Below are 27467 nucleotides of genomic sequence, written 5' to 3'. Positions count from 1 at the left end.
ATGTTTTCTGGACTTGCTTGAAGTTTGTTTCCTCAAAGTTCTGGTGATTATCCCTGGACTTATGAACTTGCAAATTATTTCTAACCATTTTTCTTCTTCAGATATGCACCTACTGAAATTCAAATTTCCGTTGCTCTTAGAAATCTTATTAACATTAAGCACCTGTGTATTGACCAGTAGTTCTATCTGCATTAAAAAACAATACCTAAATCACATTGCCTCAATCTTCAGTGTTTTGCTTAGATTATATCATGTCTTGACTAAAACACTCTTGGCCACACTACAGGTGACTATGTATAGGTGGATGTGGTATATCTGGGTGATGGCATCTCCCCATGGATATTTTCACTTTCATTAGATGGTGGCAAGCTTCCCTGCTGGACACAAATGTTTTTCTGGGGTTGTGGTTATAATGGCCCCCTTTTATTGTGTGCTATGAGTGAAGGAGCCAGCAGCCCTGATTTTTTTCTCCATTTTTTAAATTTAAATTAGAAACAAGATTGTTTTACATTTCAATCCCAGTTTCCTTCTCCCTCCCCTTCTCCCCTGCCCCTCCCTATTAACATCCTACCTATCCCATACCATTTCTGCTCCCCAGGGTCCTTCTATGGTGGGGGTCCTTCAGAGTCTTTCATATCCTTTGGGATAGGGCCTAGGCCCTCCTCTGTGTGTCTAGGCTGAGGGAGTATCCCTCTTTGTGAAATGGGCTCCCAAAGTCCATTCCTATGCTAGGGATAAGTACTGATCTACTACAGGAGGCCCCATAGATTTCCAGGGCCTCCTCACTGACACCTACATTCATGGGGTCTAGATGAGTCCCATGTTGGTTTCCCAGTGATCAATGTGGAGGCCAAGAGCTCCCCCTTGTTCAGGTCAAGCAGCCCTGGTTTGATGATAGCTTGTTGTGATACAAATAACAGAATAGTGATTGGGCCACGTGGGCATGTGTAGGCTGAGACATTCCTGCATGAGTGTGTGAGATAGATTCTACTATGTCTTTTTAGTAGAATGGGTTGGTGGCCCTACATGGGAATTCCCAAAGTTGACTTCTTGTCTACTCTTGGCATCTCTGATGAATGACTTCTGGTTTATGGATAATGGCCTCATCTACTAGACTTCTTAGTAGGAAGACATTTTTTCATTAAAACTGAACTGTAGAAAGAGACTAAACCAACTGGGCAGGGTCAGCACCTAAATCTATTATGATATTAATCACCTCCCCTCTTGCCACTTTCACGTGGATGGCAGAGCTCCAATTCCCTCATCTTCCATCTCAGCCTTGCCCCAGCACACTAGAAGAGACAGTGGTAATAACGGCTAGGGAGTTCCTTTTATTTCCTTCTTATGCAAACAGTTCTGTGTGTGTGTGTGTGTGTGTGTGTGAGAGAGAGAGAGAGTGTCTGTGCCAGCTGACAGTAATGTGAGCTCCCTTTGAGTCCCTTTTGTATGTCCATAGCAGCCAGAGGCGTTGTCTATTGAAGCTACAGAACTCTTTTTGTCACATTTATTATACTTGTAAAATACATTCTACTGATCACAGAAATGTTTAATCAAAGTTGCCATTACCTTTGGGTTTATTTGTTTGCTTGTTTGTTTGTTCAGGTGGCAACAGCCCACTCGGTTGTTGGAGATAATGACACCCCATAGAGCCATGATGCCTTTGCCAATCCTGAACCTGAGACTTCCTTTTCATGTGTGTAGATTTGTGTGTGTGTGTGTGTGTGTGTGTGTGTGTGTGTGTGTGTGTCGGGGGGTCGTCACAGGATAACTTCAGGTATCATTTCTCAGTCACCTCCCTTCTTTTGTTAGAGGCAGGATTTCTGACCTGGAACTTCTCCAAGCCCAGCTGGCTAGAGAGCTTCTAGGGCTCTGTCTATCTCCACCTCCCATCTTGCCATCAGTGGGATCAAAAGGCACACACCATCAGTCTGGTTTCTATGGTTCTGTAGAGCAAGCTCAGGATCTCATGCTTGCAAAGTCAGTGCTTGTCGGACTTATCCATTATAGCCCTCAGTGGACTTTTGGTCTAGCCTATGTAAACAAAAGTTCCCACAAAGAAATTGCTCCCCCCCCCCCCCCCGAGTCTTCTGCAAGGCCAAGTAACTGATTAAAACTTCAATGATTGTGGAGAGATTAGAATGTCACAGCCCCTGAGTCTAATTACAATTTGTCTTGGGCTATCTTTAGCCCCCTAAATAACCATTTCTTTCCTACCACTCTGTCTGACCTTACATATTGTGACTAACAGATAAAACTCTTTGGAATATATTAACTTGACAAAACCTAGTTTTCACCAACCAAAAGGCTACGAGTGTCATCAGATAGTATCCCAATCCTGTGGCTATTTTTTTCGCTTCTCTGCTGTAACCACCTACTTAATGTTTCCACCAATGTATCTGGAAATTGCCTTGATTTATGATTTTCTTTGTTCTGTCACTATAAAAATTCCATGAAACTGTTATCACATTGGAATTGGGGTATCCTGAATCTGTGTCCTCAGGTCATGGTTATTCATATTTGGCTCCAGAATAAGCTATCTCTCATCTCCTTTGAAGTGAGGCTTGTGGGTTTTTTTCGTAGACATGTACTACTCTCAAGACTATTATCACTAAAAAGACTTTCAAAGCCAATTGTATCCTCTTCTGTCCCCCACCTTTCTCTCCATCTCTGTGTTGTATATTGCCCAATTAGCAAATCTTTTCAATGGCTCCTTTATCGTATGAGATGTGCAGAATCTGGGTCACACAGTGCAAGATTGGGCTCATATTTTTGTCATTGACTTATGTTAGTATCTGTAGCGACAATGTCCCAATAGCTGATTGGTAACAATCTTAGGCCTATGTATATCACCCTCATTTCCTATATGGTATATGTATGGCATGACAATTTCTTCTTCTTCTTCCTTTTAAGGATATTTTTTCTGTTTTGCACTCAACTGAGAATCTTGCTCTTTGCCTTTGAATAACAGTTTGATATAGTTATTTTTCTACTATTTAAAAGTCATTAAAAATTTTACTGTTGCTGTATGTTCAGTAAAGAGGGAGACAATACATATTCTGCCCCCATGAATGAGAAAGAAACTTGACTATCCCTTTCAAACCCAATTCTTTTCATCGTATAGATTGTCTTTTATCTATATTCCTTACCCTACTTGGCTCTGAATACCTGTTTATATATGCAAAGACTCATTGATATGTCCTATTAAGTCATAGAATATATATTCCAACATTCTTCTTTGGCAGTCTGGAATAATTGGCAAGAATTTTGAAATTTCCATTTTTCCCCTTCAAGTTCTTCCATTAATCTCAGCCAGGGGAAGACAGCCATAGAAAAAAATTCTACCCTTTTAATATGGATTATATCTTTTTGAAAAGACAAGCATGGTTGTTTAAACTAACAATTTTTCCTCTATTATAATTACAAATAACAATTGTGGAGCACTTGTCTATCAAGTATTGCACTAAATAAATTATAAACACCAATTCACTTACCTTTTTTGCAATAACTCAAGTGCAGGTATTTCATCTACATGTGCAAGTGGGAAATCCAAGATTAATAGAGGATAAGTGATGGGAGTTGGAAAGATAACTCAAAGGTTAAGAGCTCTGACTGCTCTTGTAGAGAACATGAGTTCTGTTCCTAGCACCCACATTGAGTAGCTTACCAACTACAGCTCTAGGAGGTCTCATACCTTCCTCTGGCCTTTGAGGGCACCCACATATAAGTTGCATACATGTGAATGTATGCATATATTTAATAGAATAAAAAGAGAGGAGGGTTAACTGGCTATCTATAGTTGTTTACCTATTGATGGAAATCATAGTATTCAAATTCATGTTTGTATAATTTTAAACTTTTTCTCTAAATTCATAATGGTAACTATTTTAGATCTTGTGGGCCATTTAAGGTTTTAGCTCTTTCTTGAACATGAAAGCTAAAAAGCTACCTTAACCTTATAGACTACAAAAAAATCAAGCCATGAATCATATTTAACCTGATGGTTACAGTTTGCCAACCCCTGCTCTAGAACATCTGTTTTGTTCACCACAGCCACAGGTATCTCCAGACAGCACAGGTTGCCAAGCCCACATGAGAATTGTCAACGTCAGACACATTATGGCCAGTCATGGATTAGAGGCTCTTTCCACCATGTATCCATTTTCTAGTTTCTACATTAGGAATTAGACAGGAAAAAGGGATTTTATGTCCTTTAATATCCTGGCATTTGTCACACTGAGCTTTTGGGAACTTCGGTGAAGGAAAAGCTAATGATTTCTGTACAATTTTTTCTCATCCAGAACTTTAGGACAACTGTTTTGTCAGTCACATCTTTCTAAGAGGCATTTGTCCTTACAGGAGGAAGAAATGGAACTTGGGGCTTCTTTTCTCATTGTCCTACATTGATAAGTAATAATATTTAACATGGAACAGGAGGCAAAACCAAGTTGGTAGACTGGTCACATGTAGCATTAAGTCTTTCTGCCAAGCTGCCCGAGCCCTGCTGCCATGTGGGCATTTTCCGCCAGGCTGTCTGAGTTCCACCTGCTGCCATGTTAAGGTCCCAAGTAACACATAGAGACTTATATTAGGTACAAATGCTGCTTGGCCAATGACTAGGATTTCTCATCTGCTAGCTCAGTCTCAATGATCATAAATCTATATATTTTATAAGACTTATCGAGGATGCCTTCCACTGGTGCCCTCTCTTGCTGGTGGATCAATGGCGACTCCAGAGCAGACACCAGGAGGAAGAGAGAAAGGAATGACTTCCTTCTTGTCCTTGCTTATATATGAATCTGTCTGCTATGTCACTTCCTGCCTAGTTCTCTACTACATTTCCCAGAATCCTCCTTGACTCATAGTCCCACCTAACTTGTTGCCTAATTGGCCAACAGTGCTTTATTTATCATCCAATAAGACAATCATATACACAGAAGGACCTCCCCCATCAGTCACAGGTTCAAGTTCAGATATGATAAAGGCCTAAGGTGAAAGAGATTGACAGTGGAGGGTTATAGTTGGCTTAAAAAATAAGGCTGTGAAGTTTATAAAGTGTGTGCCAAAACTAGGCTTAGTCTAAGAGGCCACCACACCTGCACAACAGTGGATGATGGTGTGATGAATATATGGAATTCAGCAACAGATACATGTTTAGAGGGAGGGGACATGTCAGATTCTGCATCAAATGAGTTCATTCTGAGCCTTCTGTAGCTTTCACTTGGAGATGGATGGCAGGGCAGCAGTTTAAAATACAGGTTCACAACAGAAGGAACTGCTAGACTAAGAGGTTGAATTTAGCCCTGGGATAAATTGGATCTATTGAAAAAAATTGTGCAAAATTGAGTCTTCACAAAATCCCTAGTTAGAAGGATGATTTGGGAGAAGGACAGGAGAGGCCTTGCAAACTATGATGTTACCGTTTCCAGGGATCCTGGCTGTGATATGATGGAGGCTGTGAGCCAGCAGCAGTGAGAACATGACAGACAGATGCTAAAGATAATTTGCCTGAAGAATTAGACAAACTTAGAATTTTTAAAAAAATCATAGTCTTTTTTCCTTTAAGTACAGTATTTTCCTCAATATTTCATTTTGAAAATTCTATATCTGGCCATTGGGAAAATAGCACAGAATATTTACATAATTTTCATACAAATTTGCCATTAATATTTTTGCCATATTTGCTATGGGTGTTCTTCTAAATGACTACATTTTAATTATCATACTCAGGAGATTTAAGGAGAATACCATAGTTTTATCAAATACCTAACCTTTGTTCAGATTTCTGTGATTACCTTAATGGTATCTTTTATGGCTATTTTTTAAAAAGTGTTCATTCAATGGCCAGGAATTACATAGAGTTCCATTATGTCTTTTTATTCTTTACCTGAGAGCTATTTTTTTTCCTCCATAGATCTCTATGGTCTGAGTCTTTTGAAGAGTCTTGGCCACTTGCCTTGAAGAATGCCTGATGGTTTAGTTGGAAGTCTGAATGCTTTTTCAAGATCAGACTCAGGTGAGAAAACTTTTACAAGTAATATATAGGCAAGGTTGCCGCCTGAGAATAGCATAGCATGGCAAAGTTCATAATGTCAACTTGCCTCATTTCTGGTGACCCCAAGTTCTACCTGGTGATGTTTTCAAACTATTTGAGTATCTTGATCTTAAAAATTCAGTCTCATAATGTTTTAGCATTAGTTGGGTATGTTTGGCTAAGTCACTGGAGGTTTTCTCAACTCTATGCTACTTATTACATTGTTAGTTGACATTCTATTTTATGGTAAGGCTTTTCACACACACACATATATATACAAAGGGGGTATCTAAGTATTCTTTTCTCATTGCCATTGATCAATAGATAATTATTTAACATTTATCGTAGAACACTGGAGAAAGACTAATTGGTAGGTTGGTCATACATTAAAACTTAGAGAGGATAATGACCTGAGGGAGAAGAGATTGGCCTTAGACAGTTTACAGGACTTGTTTGGAAGGTGTGAGGAGTGGGCAGAAACCCAGGATGATTCTGAGAGGATACACAATTGAGCACATAATATAAGCTTGTACTGTTCCTGGTGATGTTAAGTTGGAGCATTTGACTAAGTTGGTTATTGCATGGGCTTCTTCCTCTGTTCCAACTGGGTGATCTTTTGAAACTATGTGAGTAGTGTGTGTGTTTATAATATATATATAAACATATATTATATATATACATACATATGGTATTGTTTATTCTATACATACATTAGGTATGGCTTGTTACACAAGGGTTCAAGTAGTAGAAGCTTGGTTTCAGTGTGTCAACATTAAGAAGTTCAGGAAACTTGAAGAAATTGATTGTTTTGGGTAGTTATATCACTGGGGGTTCTACCTCCAGAGGGATGAACATAGTTCATGTGGACACTAGTATCAAGAAGCACTCTCTGGCTTCCTATCACACATGTACTTCTATGACACCATATGCCATGTATGATATGTAGTTGAGGAGATCTCACCAGAGAGTGAATCATGGGCTTATTTGAACTTGGACTTTAAGCTTCCATACGTGTGAGCTAAATAAACCTCCTTTCTTTATATACTACTCAGCCTTGTGTATTTTGTTGTAGCAATGGAAAATGGAACAACACATATGACATACAGGATTATTTATATGATAGCTTCAATTTTGATAGTGTCATAGTATACTCCTCTCCTTCCTACTTTGATATTTATATCTGTAACTATGTAAGTATGACTTGAATAATCACACAAGTAAAAAACTATCAGAGAGAGGCAGGCCTATAATTCCAGTTATTTAGAAATTTGAGGCTGAAAGATCACAAGGCCTGCCTGGGCTACAGAATGATTTGAAGGCCAGCCTGGGCAAAGCAGTGAGACTAAGTATCAAAGTAAAAATACAAAGAGGACTGGGGATATAACTCAGTGGAAGAGCACTTTCCTTCTGATGGCTTTATAACTTTCAATTATGGACTGCTGTTGTCATTTATTTAATTAGTCTCTTGCACATGAGCGTTTAGATCGTCTCCAATGGTGTTTTTAATTACACATAGTGCCACAAAGAAAAACCCATGAATGTTTTCATTCTATAATTGTCCAAAGAGCATCATCAGAATTACTGAGATAAAGGACAATGTACTGCCAGGCGTTGGTGACATACGCCTTTAATCCCAGCACTCGGGAGGTAGAGGCAAGTGGATCTCTGTGAGTTCGAGGCCAGCCTGGTCTCCAGAGCAAGTGCCAGGATAGTCTCTGAAGCTACACAGAGAAATCCTGTCTTGAAAACAAAACAAAACAAAACGAAACAAAAAAGAAAACAACAACAACAACAAAAAGGACAATGTACTTATCAGTTCAACAGACATAGCCATGTTCCTTCCATGGGAGCTGGACCAGTTTTGTTTTCACAATGGAGGTGTAAGAGAGGATCTGGTCCCTACTGCTCCACTGAGAAAATTATTGTCAAGATTTTGGAGTTTAAAAACTCCATCATTATTATTGTTGCTGCTGTTTTATTATTATTGTTGTTGATGATGTGTGCACACATGGGGTGGGCAAACACAAGCTACAGTGTGAATGTGGAGGCTAGACTATAATATTACAGGGTCAATTCTCTTCCATTCTGCCTTGGGTAACCAGGCTTTCATAGCCTTTATCCACTTAGCCATTTCACTGGGCTGACTTTGAAAGTTTTTGTTCATTTCTTTCCTTTTTCCCCCACTAATTTCTTAATTGAGAAACTAGTCAATTTTTAATTTGCATTTCCATTTTTATGTGCATTTGTGTCTGCCTACCTCTATGTTTGTGTGAGGGTGTCAGATCCCATGGCAGTGGAGTTATAAATAGTTGTGAACTGCCATATGGTTTCTGGGAATTGAACCCAGGTCCTTTGGAAGAGCAAACAGTGCTCTTAACTGTTGAGCCATCTCTCTTGAGCTGGCCATATTCTGTAATCAAAGACTTTCAAGGGAGGGATTTGGACACCAACCCAGGCCACAAAACCTTCAACCTACGATTTGTTTTGTCTAGAAGACGTGCTGGAGCAAAGGCAGCACAGAAATTGTATGAGTGGCCAACCAATGACTGTTCCAGCTTGAGACCCATTCCACAAGCGAGAATACACCCCTGAAGTGCCTGGAGGCCCAGGACCCAGAGTCTGGAGACTAGGATAGAACCAAGCACCACTGGCAAAAACCAAAAAAAAAAAAAAAAAAAAAGCCAATGGAATTATTCTTAATGATATTCTGCTATACTCATAGATTGATGCCTAGCTCAATTGTCATCAGTGAGGCTTTATCCAGCAACTTGTGGAAACAGATGCAGAGGACCCACAGCCAAACGTTTGGCAGAGCTCAGGGAATCATTTGGAAGAGGAGGAGGAAGGATTGTAGGAACGAAAGGGATCAAGGACACTACAAGAAAACCCACAGAACCAACTGGTCTTGGCTCATAGGGGCTCACCAGAGACTGAACTGACAACAAAGAGCCAGAATGAGGCTGACCTAGGCCCCTTGTTATATGTTACAGTTTTGTAGCTTGGTCTTCTTGTGGGATTCCTAACAGTGGGAACAGGGGCTGTCTCTGATTCTGTTGCCTACTTTTGGGACCCCCTAACAGTGGGAACAGGGGCTGTCTCTGATTCTGTTGCCTACTTTTGGGACCCTTTTCCTTCTAGTGGGTTGCCTTGTCCAGCCTTAATATGAAGGAAGTACCTGGTTTTACTACAACTTGGTATGTCATGTTTTTGGTTGATAACCCTGGGAGGTCTTTTGTTTTCTGGAAAGTAGTTGGAAGGTAGGAGTAGGTGGGGGTGGGTGGGGGGGAGTGGTGTAGGGGGTGGGGTGGGGTGGGGGAGGACTGGGAGGAGAGGAGGGAGGGGAAACTGGTCAGAATGTAAAAAAATAAATAAATTTTCATTTTTCCATGATTAGTGAAGTCAAACACCTTTCAGTATCTTTAAGGGACATTGGATATTTTCTGAGGGTTTACTTATTTATTTATTGAGACAGAGTCTCACTACATAGCACTGGCTGGCCTGTAACTCTATGTAGACCAGACTGGTCTTGAACTCACCAAGATTCACCTACCATTTCTTCCTAAGCACTGGGATTAGAGATAAGGACCATGCTCATTATTGTTTGAAAACTTTCTGTATTAGTTACCTTTCTCTTTGTTGTAACCAAATATCTGACAAGAAACCACTTAGGGGAGGAGAGATTTATCTTGGCTCATGGTTTAAGGAAACATGTTCTTTCATGATAGGGAGTGTGCCTGTGGGAGCACACAGCTTGGATTCCTTACTGTCACACCTCTTGGTGGAATAGCACAGTGCAGGCAGGAAACCAGGTAGAGCTATGCATTTTAAGACCCACCTCTTCAGTGACTACTTCCTCCAGCTGGACTACATATCCTAAAGGTTCCATAGTTTCCCAAAACACCACCACCACTGGAGTTTTCAAGTAGGCCTGTTTGTAGGAGCCACCTCACACCCAAACCTTATATAACACTATAGTTCTATTAGATTTTAAACTATTAATATCAATATTACTATATTAGGGAGAATACCTGTGAAATGTTATATTTCCATCCCCACTTAGTCACTTGTTTTTGTATGTGTGTGTACATGCACTGTGTGTGTGTGTGTGTGTGTGTGTGTGTGTGTGTGTGTGTGTGTGTGTGTGTGAGAGAGAGAGAGAGAGAGAGAGAGAGAGAGAGAGAGAGAGAGAGAGAGAGAGAATCAGAAGACAACGTACAGTATCATTCCCCAGGTACACCGTACCCTTTGAAAGTTAATGTCTCTTATTGGCTTTGATCTTGACAAATGAGCCCCCCCGGGGATCTACATGGTTCCATCTCCTCAAGTGCACACAACTTTGCCTGACCTTTTCTTCTTTTCTTCCTTCCTTCCTTCCTTCCTTCCTTCCTTCCTTCCTTCCTTCCTTCCTCCCTCCCTCCCTCCCTCCCTCCCTGCCTCCCTCCCTCCATCCCTCTCTCTCTCTTTCTTTCTTTCTTTCTTTTATTTTTTTTTACAATAAGCTCTGTGGATTGAAATCAAGTCCTTGTGCTCACAAAGCAAACAATTTACAGACTGAACTATCTCCCCAACTCTTGTTTTTTGACTTGGTGATTTTCCTCTATTAAAGAATTCTATTGTTGGTTTGTTGTTGGTTTTTGAGACAGTGCATTCATATGTACCTCTGGTCAGCCTGCAACTCTCTATGTAGACCAGACTGGCCTGAAACTCACAGAGAACCACCTACCTCTGCCTACCAAGTGCTGGGATTAAAGGCATATACCTTATTTAATATATTTAATAACACATTCTGTTATTAAAGAACTTTAAAAAACCAGATTCTTTTCTTTAGCACAGCTAAAGATTTTTTTCTTTAGCATAGCTGTTAAATGAATTTCTTTACAGGATACCTATATGGGCATATCATTACAGCTAGAACATTTATACACTTGAATAATATGCTGAGTGATATAAAGAAACAAGCCTCTTTTACTATTATTATTTCAAAGATCGATTTATTTACTTTATGTTGTATGTATGTGTACCGTATGTGTGCAGTGTCCACAGGGGCCAGAAAAGGGAGTCAGATTCCCTTGGAGCTGGAGTTACAGGTGGCTGTTTACATTTCTTGACTGTTTTGAAGCTCTCCCTTTGCATTTGCTAGCCTTTACCTAAATTTGTTCTCTCTTGGACATCTTTTGTTTTCCCACATGAGATGATTTTATCTTTTCCCCAGCTCATTTTCAAAGTTTAATAAATTCTTTCACATCTTTCTGGTTTTTTCTTCATTTGTTTGTTTTGGTTTTTTGGTTTACATTTGTTATCAGATCAATGTTTAAATTTATAACTTGAATTGTTTTAATATGTGGAAATGTGTATTTAGGATGCTTAATCCAGGGTGAGGCATAATGTTATATTATAGTTTTCTTCAACTTCATGATGGTTGTATTTGGGGGGCATTTCTTACCAACTGAAATATTTTAGGTTTCATTTTAACTTACTTTTATAATAACTTTGTATGGTAGTGTCAGTCACTTTTCTGTTCATTTTGAAATACTTATTTTCTTAGGCTAGCAGTAAGGTTGTGTGTAGACAGAGATGGAGGAGACTTACAATGGTTTTATTTTTAGTTCGGGAGTATTCCCTTGCTGAGATCTGGAAACAGAATCTCTTTCCTGTGTGGTGCCTTTGGCAGGTAAGGAGGAACACTGTGCTTTTTTTACTGGTTGTTTTCTTTTGTTTCTAAAGGGCCATTTAATGACCATTTTTACTTACTGATGTCAGTTTTTAATCCTTCTTTATTTTGACCAGAAAGACTCACAATTGTGCCCCTTTGAAATCACTTCCTCTCCTTCAGGACCATTTCCTTTTCCAGGTTGTCATGGTTAGTGCATTGTGCCTTCATGCCCTTTCCAGTAGATTACCTGGTCAGCAGCACTCAGAAGCGCTGAGCCCTGGGTGTGGCCCTATCATCTCCCACTTTGGCTGGATCTTTCTTCTGAGTCCTCATCCTCCCTGGTCTTTATTCCCTTTGCCTTCTAGTATATACTTTCCAGATGGCTTTGCTGCTGGCTTGCTTTACTTCCTGACTTTGCACAATTTTAACATCATAATTTACTTGGCTTCCTACCTGTGCTATAGTTCTGGGTCATGACTGCTTTTATTTACTCTTGTGTTGCTTTTTATGGCTTTTGTTTTCCTTTTTGAAGATGTGTGAACGGATTTGGAGTTAAGTAGCTATTGTTATTCTACTAGAATCTGGAGCTCTCACAAATTTGAAATTTGAAATGCATGGCAGAGATTATTTAGTAGAAACCCTTCAATTTACAAATGAGAAACTGAAAAGGGCAGGAACACATTTGTCCAGGGTGATACAGGACTGAACTCAAGACTGTTGCTTTAACCTCAGAGCCAGAAGACTTGGCATTCCCATACCCATGTTTAGGACCAGAATCTATAGAATACAACAACTGCCCTGGCCTCCTGAATTGCTGGACATACAAGTGCAAGAACCATCTCTGGTCCTATTGAGTTCTACGGTCCTAGATGAACCTGTCCCCACATTTTTATCTGTGATGTTGCTGAATGAAACTGTATCTAAGCTAGAGTGTTGGAGGGCTCAGAATATGGAATCTTCTCGGTTCTCCTTTTCCTTGGAGTTTTTAGGGACTATATTCTCATTTTTTTGTTGTTGTTCATTTGACTGTTTTTTTTTTTTCTCTCAGTGCAAAAAAAAAAAAAAAAAAAAAAAAAGAAGAAGAAGAAGAACCTTAGCCATAGTCTAGGCTAAGGCTCAGTCATTCACTTAATGACACTAGTGGTGGAGTTACGGTGTGCTAGACACTCTGCTGACTTTGGGTGCAATGGTGAGATATCAAGTGAAGTCCTTTACACAAAGAGCCCACTGTCTTACTCAACTGAATGAGTTTGCAAGCATTATGCAACCAGTGTGTAAGTACTATCAGATGTGAAAATAGCTAACAATGGGAGCACGGAGGTGGAAACAATGAGGCTGCCTTGGACAGAAGTCTTTGCTAATGAGGTGGCATTTGAGTTGAATTTATAAAAGAATGAATGGGGGTTTGATGGCCAGAAAACTGGGGGAAGTATTTGATATTTGGTGAACAGGACAGTTGGGAATGGTTAGAGGATTAGCCTTGGCTCTGCACCAGAGGGGAGAACTCAAAAACCCAGTTTATTTAGAGTGTTTACTGGAAGTCTATAAGAAGTGCTAAAGGGCTCCTTAGTGGTTAGTGTTGTAGAGGATCCCATGGTTCAGAATGTGGTGTGGGTCATTGAGGATTTTGCCTGGAAGCAGGGACATAAATAATCAAGATTTTGTTAATATGACAGAAAGTAGTCACGGCCTCCAAGCTTCAATCCTTGCTCTTATGTATTACCACTGTCTGTTGGAAGTTTACAAAGATAACACACTCAACTTGTAACAAACTCACCCTTTCTCTCTTCCCCTAAGTATGCATTACCTACTGAAGTTAGTGAGTCCTTTAACACAAATTGCAAACCAAGTGATGGATTCTTCCCAACTCCATGCATTTTATAGTTATCAACACTTAAAATATGGGTGTTTTAATATGTCTTCTTGGGCTGGAGAGATGACTTAATGGTTAAGCATGCATAGTGTTCCTCAAGAGATCCCTGGTTCATTCCTTGCACCTATATCAGGTGCCTTACAATCACCTATACTCCAGCTCCAGAACGTCTAACATTTCTGACATCTATAGGCAAACAGTTACACACACACACACACACACACACACACACACACACACACACACACAGAAAACTACAAGCCTGGAAGCACAAGGCCATTCTGGAATAGTCAGTGAATGTGACATTGGAAGCTGGGGCTGTAAAGGAGGTGCAATTGAAGGTGATGCTAAAGTTTTGGTTCAAGTAAGGACAGTATCACAGTTTTCTCATTGCTACAATAAGATACTTGGGTGAAACAATGAGGGGAAGGAACAGTTTGCTTTAGCCCATGGTTTCAGAAGGGTTTTAGTTTGTTGTGGTAAGAAAAGCATAGTGAAAGGAACATTTCTGTCTACCACAGCTGGAATATGGAACATTGGTTTTTCACAAGCCCAGGACCTGGAGGCAACAAAAGAGGACTTGAACCCAAAGCAAGTTACCTTTGAGGTCAACTTGGTAGCCCATTTCAACCAGCTAGGTTCCATGTCCTAAAAATACCACAGTCTCCCAAAGTAGTGCTACCAGCCAAAGATCAAGTTTTCAAATACACAGACATATAGGGGACATTCCACATTCAAACTATATCAGGGACTAAGGTATAAGAATGACATAATCAGTGACTGGGAAGATAAAGCATTGGGTGTCTGGGATGTTGAGGAAATCACCAGTATAAATACTGAATTCCCCAAAACTAATGACAGCAATAGTAGGAGTAGTAGTGATTGTGGTCATAGTTGTCACAATAGAGAGATAGTCAGACACTGAAGTCACCACTAAATGAAAGGAAAGTACCATCACCACCAACAACAAACAGAATCAAAGGCTGAAAATCATACCCTTAGATGCAAATCATATCAAATATAAAAACATAAATACTGTAACCCAAGGATGGAGCTACATTCGTTCAACTTCTCTTGATTTAGAATTTCTTCTAGGTCCCTTGCATCTTACCTACTCTTCAGACCCAACTCTTTCAGTTCTACACTGAAAGCTTCTAAGTGAAAAGAAATGTTGGTGGAAGATGGGGAAGACCAAGAGTCTCATTAGAGATTTAAATGGTACAGTCTGGATATTCTCCTTTGGCCAACTCAATCTTCCTAGCTCTCTTCTCCCCAAATCAAAGACAGATAGCTCTTTGGAACTTTTAAGAGTCAAGAGGATTTTCTTTTTTTTCCTCCTATATTTGTGGGGTCCTTATATTAATTTCTTGTTTCAACCTCAAGTCACTCACCATCCCTTGCTCTGATTCAGGAAGGCTGACAGCAAAGTGTGAGCATTCTAAAATGTGGACACATCACCTTATATTAGGGATGTGTGTTGTGTTAGTACATGATGGGTGGTGGAAGGTGTGGTTGAGTGGGCAGGAGATATAGGGAAAGAACACAGGGAGATGTTAGAGTGGGAAGTGTACCAGATAGCATTGCAATTTGACTGGAGTTGGAGGAAATGATACACAGCCAACTGATGAAATGTTAACAAGAGCATCCATCTAGCTTAGTGCTCAATCCACAGCTCACACACATGAAAGTAACTATGGAAACTGAATGCTGATGAAATGTCTGAATTAAGAGTTCAGATGGAGATCAAAGAGCTGAGTAGTGAGGTCAGAAGTGGAACTCTGGTCAAGGAATCCGAAGAAGGATCAGTATATTGTTTCCAAGGAGAAAAATATATATACTAAGGAAAAGTAGTGCCGATGGTTAGCAAAGGACACTAAGGACTGTGGAAGTGGTTGGTTAGAGTGGCCTGAATAGGAAGCATTGTAGCAGAATAGATGCTGGGCATCGAGATGTGGACAGGGAGAGTGTGGAGCAGATACAAGGCCGGTAGTTATGCTCAAGGTGTTGAACTGCATACAAAGGGTGAGATGATATTAAAGGGACACATTCATCAAATGAAGGAGATCTTTTGATGATGTTGCTTTTTCCAAAATTAATATTTATTGGACAGAGGGATGGCTCAGGGGTTAAGACTAATTGCTGCACTTGTAGAGGACTAGAGTTTGCTTCCCAGCACCTACATTAGGCAGCTCACAACCACCTGTAATTCCATCCTTAGGGGATTCAATGCCCATTTCTGGCCTCCCTGAACAAGTTTATGCATGTATACACACATAAATAAAAATAATAACAAAATCTTTTAAGAAGAAAAACAGAAATAAAATTAAAATGTAAAGAAATCTGTGCCCATATTTCATTTTCTTTGGGCAAAAGGGAGGAGCTAAGGAAAGATGTGCCTTTGTAGGTAAGATGGGAGCTCAAAAATTTCACATTCAAGTCTTCCTGATTTTTGCTGAGAGAAGAAGTGAAGACACAGGAGGTAACCCTAATAGCACTGGCTCAGACTCTCCAGGGATTGTCACTTTAAAAGGTGCAAACCACAGATTTCCAAGATGAGATTTCCAAGCCGAAATCTCATCTCCTTGGCTTCTGGTCATTTGGAGAAGGAAATCAAGTTCTGCATACTCTGTCATCCTTAGAGGGTCAGGTTAGGGTTGGGTTAGGTTAGGGTTAGGGATAAGGGTTGGGTAAGGCTGGGGTTAGGGTTGGATTAGGGTTAGGGTTACAGTTAGGATAGGGTTAGGATTAAGGTTAGGGTAGAGGTTGGGGTTAGTGTTGGTATTGGGGTTGGGGTTAGGGTTAGGGTTAGGGTTAGAGTTAGGGTTAGGATTAAGGCTGTAAGAGTAGGTAGGTCTTGATTTTCTTTTCTGAGTGAGTTAAGGCATGCATGTCAGCATCTCCAGATGAGCACAGGCTTTCCACTGAAGGATTGAACTCAGTATTGGCTTGTTCAATTACTACCTGTACTCCAGCCATGACAAATTGCTGATTGTTGGAATTTGTGACGAAATAAGCAAGGCCTATGCCACCCCAGATGCTATTACACTTTAATGTAACTTACTTTAATAGAAGGACTTAAATGCTTCGTTCCATTGCTTTGCCACATCACTTCCAGGGTCATAAATTCTTCTCTTCTCTGTCTGCTATTGCTGGCATTTCAATCCCTTCTAGATCCGAGAGCCCTAAAATCTAAAGAAAACAAGATTGTGGCTTTATACATTTTTAATTTGATGAAATCCCCACTTTGAAGTTAAGGGAAACAATGCTCCTGGCAGAGTGATGTGGCCACCAGGAAAGTCTGCAGAGGGGTGGGTTTTGGGGGGAGTTATGCAAGCAATCTTAGTCTTCATTATGAATCTACTGTTGGAAGCTCCTAGCTGAGTGCATGTGTGTTTTTTGAGTGTGTGTGTGTGTGTGTGTGTGTGTGTGTGTGTGTGTGTGTGTGTGTGTATGCATGTATATGTATGTATACCTGTGTGTGGCTGCATGTGTGTGCATGTGTATGTATGTCTGTGTTTGTGTGCATGTTTACGTGAGTGTAGATGCACTTATATGTGCATGCAAAATGAAGAGGCAAACACCTGCTATCATTTCTAAGATGATATACACCCTGCTTTTTGGTGACAGGCTCTTTCATTAGCTAGAACTCACCAAGTAGTTTAGGTTAGATTTCCAGATCCAAGAGTCCACCTGTCTCCATATTCCCAATGCTGGGATTATAAATAGCCCTGTTGTTTGCTCTTGTTGTTGTTTTGATGTGGGTCCTGGGTACTGAACTCAGATCCTCCTGCTTGCTGGGCAATCACTTCACTAACTGGTCTCTCTCCAGCTCTGTGTGCCTCCTACGAGTTATACTCAGGTTGTAAATTTACCCCAGACCCTCCCCTTCTTTTCCTTTCACCTCATCTTTGAAGACACAGAGAACTGACTGGGAAAGGAGTTGACATTCCCAGCTTTGCTGAACAATCTGTGCCAGATTTGATTCAGTCTCTGGACTCCACAGTGTTGTGAGGACTGATTGGATGAAAAGGAAAGGAGAAGCTGTGTTTCTGTTCTTAAAAATCCCACTTTCAAGTCATTCCTTTCAGTACTTAGTCCTGGGATCTCAGAAGACTGGGAGTCAGCATGCTCTCCCTAGCCTCTAGCTTGAAATCTACTCTTGTACATAGGGCCTCCTCCCTTGAGGTGGAAAAAAGTGCAATTTGGCATAAGGCCCAAGAAAGAATGAAATAAAATGTCCCCTTAGGCATGGCCCAGAGGCATGATTAACACCACTACTCATCAGCATAAAATATCTTCAATTATGAGGGATTAAGAGGCTTGGGAAAGCAAAATGCTAAAGCAGATGAAATATGAGTGTATTAGTGGAAACCAGTACCCCAGGATGGCAGAGGCTGAGTCTGCCTCAAGGTGGAAGTGCCCAGCAAATGCTAGGGGACTATAACTGTTCCCCCAGTTCACAGTTCTGGGAGCTTCTGTGCTGTCTGGAGGGACAGGGGAAAGAAAGGTACAAGCTGCCTTCATGCTCACCCTGACAAAGGGAGAATGTTGCAAAAATCCTTTGCTTTTCCCAAAGCAACTGAGTTAAACCACACAAAGGGGCTCTAATGTGAGCTGACCACTGATGTTCCACACAGGGAAGCCTTTTTTCATGCTTCTCCTAGATTATTTCCTGTGTGTTTATATGGATTAGGCATAGAGGAGCACAGGGGAGCATTCTGAGCTTGCACTGCATGGGTGGGGCACTGCCTTGTTGGGATAACAGCCCACATAGCAAAAGGCAGGTACTACCAAGAATGTCAGAACCACCTGTTAAGATACAAATTAGCAAACCCAGATTTATGACTAGAGGGCTTAACTGCTTTACTACATGACTGGTAGCTACCAATCAGTCAGCTGAATGAATATGGGGTGCATCGTCTATTTGCTCAACTGCTACCTTTCAAATATTCAGTTAGAGAAGAAGCATGGGTTTGAACCTGAACTAGGCTGAGGAGCATGGGGATTGTAAGGGACTGGTACCAGACAAGCAGTGATGGAGACACTGAGGATTTATAAAGTGCTGAGATGATACACAGGGCAGAATTCCCAGATATAGGATGAGATACTCTAAGATCAGAGAAATTTATAGGATAAAAGTGACTAGTAAGAGAGTGAAGTTGAGAATGATAAGTAGGGTCTATAGGACTTGGGGTTGGTTAGTATTTACACCACTCACTAACTTTACAACTCTAATGAGTTACTTAACTTTCTTCTGTTTCCTCATCTTCTAAGGACATTTGTCATAATCGCTTCCATGTCATCAAGTCATTGTGAGAATGATGTTCAATCATGTGTGTGTGAACCTTTTCAGATAGATTCTGGCATGTATACACAGTGAATGAATCTTCTTCTTCTTCTTCTTCTTCTTCTTCTTCTTCTTCTTCTTCTTCTTCTTCTTCTTCTTCCATCATCATCATCATCATCATCATCATCATCATCATCATCATCATCTGTGGATCTGAGAAATATAACCAGAGAATAAGAGAAGTAGACAGACAGTGTGGTGACAGGAGCAGATGATAGGGGACCTGATGATCTTAAAGGGACGTCTGGCCTGGGGTTCATTGCCTTACTCCAAGGATATAATGCTATTTGTGCTGTAAGAATCTTTGGGGGATACACAGCCTCTGACAGCAAAGAAGAAAGAATGGAAATAATAGCAATTTGGAAGCATGATCTGAGAGTTTCATTTGATGCCTAGGTTAAGCTGGATTCATGATCAATGAGCAGGGCCAAGGTGTGAGTAGGGAGTGGAGATGGTAGTTTAAGGAACCCTGACAGGCCAACCTGATGCTTCCTACCTATATGGCATGGAAAAAGTGAGTCTGTTACCCTTGAAGTGACCTTTTTGTTTCCTACACACACATGCTTTATTTTATTTTTGTATTCTTTTTTCTCCATTTTTTGAAAGCAATAATTAAATTTTATTTCACACTGATAGAAACTGTGAAAAACATGACATATTCCAACATTATTTCACAAGAATTCAATGGGATATTTCTTACCACAAATAAAATTTTACTGATGGTATAACTGATGTAAGTTTATGTTCTTCAAAGTAAAGCAAAAACAGTAAATGATTGTTTGAAATAGTTTTAAGTTGAGACATAAGTATATGGCTTCATTATCAACATCCTATTTAGTCCATACCCAATGATCTCCAGATCAGTTAGCACCCATTCATAATGATGCTGCTTAGCATGGTGATGGTCAGTTAAGCAGCAGGAAAAGCAACAATTCAGAAATGACCATAAATTTTGCAACAGATTCAACTGTATGGTAGCTACATTATGTATATAATTAGATATATATATAGGTTCTAGTCAGTCTTTCTTACCTATAAATTCATTTTAATAATTTTCACCAGCTATTTTGAACAGTTGATTTAAAATCAGATGATTGCTATCTTAACGTTTGTAAAGGAAGCTAATTTTCAAAAATGCCTTTACCTAAGATGAAAATTTCAAATTAGTTACTAGATACAAATAAGTTTCTGATTGCTCATCTTGAACAGTATTTGGTTTTAAATATAACACATGTACAGAAAATGTAAACTTAAAGTCTGCTATAAGATGTAACTGTTTTAGAAGTTAGACTTCAAAACTGGTCTTAAATAATTATTTTTGAATATGCCAAGATACTATTTACCCTTTAAGGTTTGTTTTATTTTGTTTTGTGTTTACATAGAAATAAAAACAGATTACCAGGGCTGACACTTCTACAGTCTAAAGTAGGACTGAGGTGCGGTTCATTGAAATATGCAAGATTAAATAATGTTTGATTTCTTTTCACATTACCTAGATTTGAAATACCATATGTCTATGATTCAGAATGTCAATTATAGTATATATTGACAGGTTTTTTTAATGGCAGAGTGGCAATATTGGTCTCTATGAAAAAAAAAACAAACTTTTGTTTCTTGAAAGGTTTTTCTCCATTTTTTACTTGAATTAGAAACAAGATTGTTTTACGTGTCAATCCCAGTTCCCCCTACCTCTCCTTCTCCCCTGACCCCCAACTAACACCCTACCTATCCCACACCCTTTCTGCTCCCCAGAGAGGGTGAGGCCTTCCATAGGGGATCTTCAGAGTCTGTCATATCCTTTGGGATAGGGCCTGGGCCCACCCCATGTGTGTAGGCTGAGGGAGTATCCCTCTATGTGGAATGAGCTCCCAAAATCCATTCCTATGCTAGGGATAAGATAGATTTCCAAGGTCTCCAAACTGACACCCTCATTCCTGGGGTCTGGATCAGTCCCATGCTGGTTTCCCACCTATCAGTCTGGGAACCAAGAGTTCCCCCTTGTTTAGGTCAGCTGTTTCTGTGGGTTTCACCAGCAGAAAGGTCTTGACCCCTTTGCTCATTGCTCCTCCTTCTCTGCACCTGGATTCCAGTTCAGATCAGTGTTTAGCTGTTGGTATCTGCTTCTACTTCTACCAGCTGCTAGATGAAGGCTATAGGATGGCATGTAAGTTAGTCATCAATCTCATTATCAGGAGATGGCATTTAAGGTAGCCTCTCCTCTGTTGCTTATATTGTTAGTTGGTGTCATCTTTGTAGATCTCCAGACATTTCCCTAGTGCCTGATTTCTCTTTAAACCTATAATCTCTCTCTTCTATTTTGGTATCTCTTATCTTGCTCTCCTTTATTCTTCCCCCAACTCAACCTTCCTTTTCCCTCATGTCCTCCTTACCCCCCTTCTCCCCTTCTCATTATCCTAGCTCCCTCTCCCCTCCCTCCATGCTCCCAATTTGCTCAGGAGATCTTTTCCCTTTCCTCTTCTCCAGGGAACCATGTATGTCTCTCTTAGAGTCTTCCTTGTTCCCTAGCTTCTCTGGTGGTGTGGTTTGTAGGCTGGTAATCCTTTGTTCTATGTCTAAAATCCATATATGAGTGAGTACATACCATGTTGTCTTTTTGTGACTGGGTTACCTCACTCAGGGTGGTTTCTTTGAGTTCTATCCATTTGCCTGTGATTTTCAAGATTCAATTGTTTTTTTCCCCTGAGTAGTACTCCATTGTGTAAATGTACCACATTTTCTCTATCCATTCTTCAGTTGAGGGGCATCTAGGTTGTTTCCGGGTTCTGGCTATTACAAATAATGCTGATATGAACATCATTGAACAGATGTCCTTGTTGTATGAATGTGCTTCTTTTGGATATAAGACTAAGAGTGGAATTGCTGGATCTTGTGGTAGATTGATTCCCATTTTCCTGAGGAATCGCCATAGTGATTTCCAAAATGGCTGTACATGATTTTTGACAAAGAAGCTAAAGTTATACAATGGAATAAAGAAAGCATCTTCAACAAATGTTGCTGGCATAACTGGACGCTAGCATGTAGAAGACTGAAGACAGATCCATGTCTATCGCCATGGACAAAACTTAGTCCAAATGGATCAAAGACCTCAACATAAATCCAGCCTCACTGAACCTATTAGAAGAGAAAGTGGGAAATACCCTGAATGAATTGGTACAGGAGACTGCTTCTTGAACATTACACCAGTAGCACAGACACTGAGATCCATAATTAATAAATGACACTGAGATCCATAATTAATAAATGGGACCTCCTGAAACTGAGAAGCTTTTGTAAGGCAAAGGACACAGTCAACAAGACAAAACAGCAGCTCACAGAATGGGAAAAAATATTCACCAACACCACATCTGACAGAGGGCTGATCTCCAAAATTTACAAAGAACTCAAGAAGCTAGTTTCCAAAACACCAAACAATCCCATTAAAAAGCAGTGTACAGAACTAAATAGATAATTCTCAATAGAGGAATCTAAAATGGCTGAAAGACACATAAGAAAGTGTCCAACATCCTTAGCCATCAAGGAAATGCAAATCAAAAGAACTCTGAGATACCATCTTACTCCTGTCAGAATGGCTAAAATCAGAACAACAATGACAGTTTATGCTGGAGAGGATGTGGAGAAAGGGGAACACTCCTCCACTGCTGGTGGGAGTGCCAACTTGTTCATGCTTTATTTCCCACAGGATTATAGAAGAATTTTGGAGGTTTGAAGGCAGGTTTTCAGAGAAGCCTCAACTCTCCCTGCCTCCACCACCATTTAGAAAGAACTCAGAAACACAAGAGGCATTCAAAGAAAGAAAAGCTAGCATCTTCCTCTCTCTCCTCCTCAAGGCTGGCTGCTAATCTTTCTAAGTAAAGTGTTGAGAGGGGTTCACCTGTGTCATATTACAACCCATCTGTTAATTCACCCACTTGACAAATATGTGTCCACCACCACCACCCCACTTTGTGAAGAACAGTATGCACATGGAGATATGCAAAGCAGCCTTCAGAAAACTCTTAATGGCATAAATCAGGTCAGGCAAGAACCACCACAATCAAGGAGGAAAGAGTAATGATGTAAGACAAAGGAATGGTTCTCTTTATGCCAACGGATATGTGATTAGTGTTCAGCACAGGGATGTTGCAAAAATGAGAAAAAGGACCTGGGGTCTTTTGCTCTCTAGGATTTTCCAGTTACATTGTGACTGATAACCGTATATTTCGAAAAAAATAGAGCAAAACATAGGGGAGTGAGATTACTGGGGTAAAATATAGCATCTCCTTTGTCTGCAAGTCTTCAGCCCTGGTACCAGAATCCAAACTAGGTGATTTCCATGTAGATGTGACTTGACCAGTGGTAGGACTAGAACCAGGAAGGATGAGAGACATGTCCTCAGTGCCATCTCCTTTTAGAACCACATTCACCTAGGTTCTAAGTTCCCCACAATTTGGATTTCTAGAGTCAAAATTCTTGACAGGAGCTGAAAAACAGTGGTAGTGGGAACACAATTCTTCCACATCCAGCAAAAGAGACAACCACTTATTTCTGTTAATATTGAGTCTTAGGGTGACTGTATAGCAATAGTCATAGAAAACACTAGAGGCCAAGCTGGAAAGTTGGAATAGACACCCTGGCTTCTAGGGGGTGCTGTTCTTGTCTGTTGAAAAGGTGAATGAATTTCATATGCTCTCACATCTTGGAGATTTGATTTGGTTTCCGTGGCTCAGAGCCAGATGCCCACTGGGAGGTCTTCCAAATCACCCGTCTTGATCTTTTCTTAACTGTTCTCAGAGGATCCAGAGAGTAAGTCTGGTATCTGGCATCAGTGGCATCATGGCACTGTGCCCTGAGAACTCTAGTGCCTTGCTCATGTTGGCCTCAGATCTGCTTTCTAAGTGGGGCCCTACCACCCAGATGGTATAGACTTGGATTCCAGTCTACACTGAAAGGCCAGGTTTTGCCAACTCCCATCTCCTAGGGGACAGTCTGTGCAGATCATATGCCAAAATGCCCAGGGGTTTGCCAACCAGAAGGTGGTGAGTGGTCTTGTCCCATAGGCACCACCTAAAACAGGCAGCAGATGGGAAACTAGGGCAGGGGTGGAAAACAGCTGGATGGCATTTGCCGCATAATAGTTCTTCAGGGATTTGAAAAATCATTGTTTAATTTCTCTTCCTGCCCTCACATGAAAACGAATGTCCCATATCAGTGGCATGAAAATCAGAATTTTCAGTGGTTGGCATTCCTCTAAACCATCTCTGCAGCCTTCTTTCCAGCCGCCAAGACACACACATGCATCCACATTTACATGTACACAAACACACATGAGCACCGGGGTATAGCCACATGTTCACTTAAATCAACAGGCCAATGTTTCTACCTACTAACCAAAGCCTGATTTTGTTCACTGTGTATCTGAGGCCAGGAACCCAGGCTTCTTCTCTGAAGTCTCTTTTAGAAGTTAAAAATGGCTATGTGGGACTGCAGTCAGAGAGCTGAATCGGAGACATGGTGGTTCTAGATATTTATACCCTCCCGGCATTTGCTCAGTTGGGCTTCCGCAGCTGTGGCTTGTTAGGGCTGTCACCAAAAGGAATAGAAAAAGAATACACGTATTTCATAGGATTTTTTTCTCTGAATTTCTTTCCCAGGTTCTAAGTAGGCACTTGGAGGGAGGGGGCATTACCACAGGATCTTGGGGACAAGGTGCAGTTCCTTCTAGAGCACTAGGGGAGGACATTTGAGGGTTCTCTGGGGGTGGGGCAGGAAAGGGAGCCACCGGGTCCTACTCCAGAGTTCATCCAAAAGAGAAGGCATGTCTCATCTGATGGTCCTTCATAGAAGGATTTAAGACCAACTTCCAACTTTAAATTCTTCAGCTTCTGGCTGGGAGGCCATGTAGCCAGTCCAATCCCTGTTGCTCTTCATAGCTTCCAGATTGGGTCCAAAGAAGGGCTCTGGACTGTGGACTTTGACACAGATGTCAAGGGATGTTCCTTTTATTTTTTTTCTTTAGACAGGGGCAAGTGGTTACACATGGTTGGCTCCAATAAATACCCCTTGGCCTCAGTCCCCCACAGCCTGTGGATATAAAGACTCAGGGCTGCAGTTCTGTTTGCCTTTGCTTCTTGAACATTATTACAGGGACCTAAAGAGCGGGTGTGTACACAGTACTCTTTAGTTTTTCTCCCGTCCAGTCCAGGGCTTAATTGCCTTTCCCCCTGGAAAATAGAGAGAAGAAGAAAAAAAAAAAAGACAAGACTTTCTTCTCTTTAAAAGCTGTCCCATCTCTTTTGAGAGCTACCCACTCCAACTCACCAATGTGACGAAACCTCCCCAGGCTAACCCATCGAATTATGGGAGCTCAGCAGAAAAATTACCGCTGCCTTAGAGGCCACCTGACCCTGATGCATCAAGTCCTGGAGTGAGGCCAAACCTCCACTTAAAATGACAATCTTGCACAAAGTGGCACAATGACATGATAAAAAAAATACATAGATGGATAGAGATGTAACATGAAAATATGTATATTTCCTGCTCTCACCCTTAGAAGCAGGCATGTTAAAGGTATTAATCGGCATTCCTCTCTGGAGGGATCCTGTGGCTCTGGGCTTTGGAGCCTAGACAGGAAGTGTGAATCATGAGGCAATGTGAAATTAATTCAGACAAAATGAAAAGTGAAAGGTTGGAGCCCAAGTATCTGGTCCAGGAGAGACCAGAAGCGTGGGGCTGTCTCGCCCACCTGCCCTGACCTCCCCAGCTCTCTGTGGGAGAGGGGAGCCTTTGTCTGCAGGGGGTGAGTTGCTGTGGGCCCCAGGAGATTGGAGAGCAGAATGAGCTGGCAATCTTTTTATTTCTGAGGAACAGAAAATCCAGGGAGGAAATCTCTGTCCACCGGCCTAGACTCCAAATGGCCGTCCCCAGCTCTGAGGGCACCTGGAGAGCGGTGGAAAGCTTGGCAGGCATGCGTAGGAGGCACAGATGTGACTCCTGTCCTCCCACCCCAACGGGGCTGACTCCAGACACGTGAAGAGTAGTAGGAGGTGATTCAGACTGTGAACTCAGGTCATGTGTACCTGTCCCCAGCAGAGCTACTCCTTTCCCAGGGAGACCCAGATGTCCCGGATGGGAAAGACATCAACAGCCTTGCCTTTGTTCCAAGATTTTAATTTCCTATAAGCTGCCTCTAGAGTAGTTCATAAATCTGTTTTCCCCACTTACCCCTCAGTTCAGATAGGAGGGAACAAATCTTTCTCCTTCCTTGTTAAGGACATATGGCTTTTTTGTTGTTTTTTCAAGACAGTTTCTCTGTGGCTTTGGAGGCTGTCCCGGAACTAGCTCTTGTAGACCAGGCTGGTCTCGAACTCACAGAGATCCTCTGCCCCTGCCTCCGGAGTGCTGGGATTAAAGGCGTGCGCCACCACCGCCTGGCTTTCTTTCTTTCTTTTTTTTTTTTTCTTTTTAGGACACATGGCTTTTCCATTCTTAAAATTCAGCATCTTTTGCAGATGAGCTACTTGTTCTGGTTCTGTTGGGTGTGGTGGGAAATTCCAGATCCTAACAGTCTCAATGGATAGGATTTCCAGAGCAAAAGAGTAAATCCCAAACACGACTGTTGTTTTCAACTCCTTCAGGACAGACTGGCAGCTATAGTGTAACTCACTGTCTTCCCCATCATCTATGATCCCTTCCCTGCACTTTTAAATTTCGTCTTTGGACTTCTAGTCTCTGTCTTTGTCTCACTTTCAAATCTACATATAACCTGACTGGAGGAGAGGTTGCATTCATCTTTCACATGCAGCAGAGAGAATGTGTCCGTGTGAGTGAACTCCAAGACCAAGCTGGAGCATGCGTCCAGGCCTCTTCTCAGTCACACTTGCCCTTCCCTATCCAGGAGTGACCTCTAAGTCTACCACTGTAGGTGAGATTTGTTATAGACTCTTTGGTGTCTGGCTTTTTACATTTAAATTCATATTTTTAAGGTTCAACCATGTCCCAAAGTAGCTGTCCCATCGACGGTATAAGCAAACCAGCTGCCCCCTATCTTCTCCAGTTCTTAGTGTTATATTCTTGGTACTTGAAGCTTCTTCTATAGGGAGTTGCTGATATCCTGCTAATGTGGGGACCCACTTCCTTAAGCCACACATTAAGTGCTCCTAAAACAATAATATAATGCAGGGATTAGGGTGAATGACCTCAGGCTCCCCCAGCATGAAGATTGAAAGACATTAGTGCCAGCAATACTGTGATATTTGGTCACCCTAAATGTAGTGTAGTAGAAAGGAGAGAGGATTTGGCAAGGAACTGACCTGGTTTGAACCCTCATTTACCCACAATTTAGCTGTGCAAACTCAGTCAGAGGAAAAATGCCGACAGCTAGAGACGGATGACAGGGGAAACATGCAGTGACTTGTAGAATGGTAGAAGCTGGTTGTTGGGTGTATAGTGCTAACTGTTAAGTTCATCCTCCTTTGTTGTGTATTTGGAAATGCTGATGATAAAATGTTGGGAGGGAAATGCAGTAATGATTCTTGGCTGCAAGGGCACCATCTCAGGACTCACA

Source organism: Cricetulus griseus, chromosome 4 (genome assembly GCF_003668045.3).
Source record: "Cricetulus griseus strain 17A/GY chromosome 4, alternate assembly CriGri-PICRH-1.0, whole genome shotgun sequence".
Lineage (NCBI taxonomy): Eukaryota > Metazoa > Chordata > Mammalia > Rodentia > Cricetidae > Cricetulus > Cricetulus griseus.
This window is presented reverse-complemented; position numbering follows the sequence as displayed.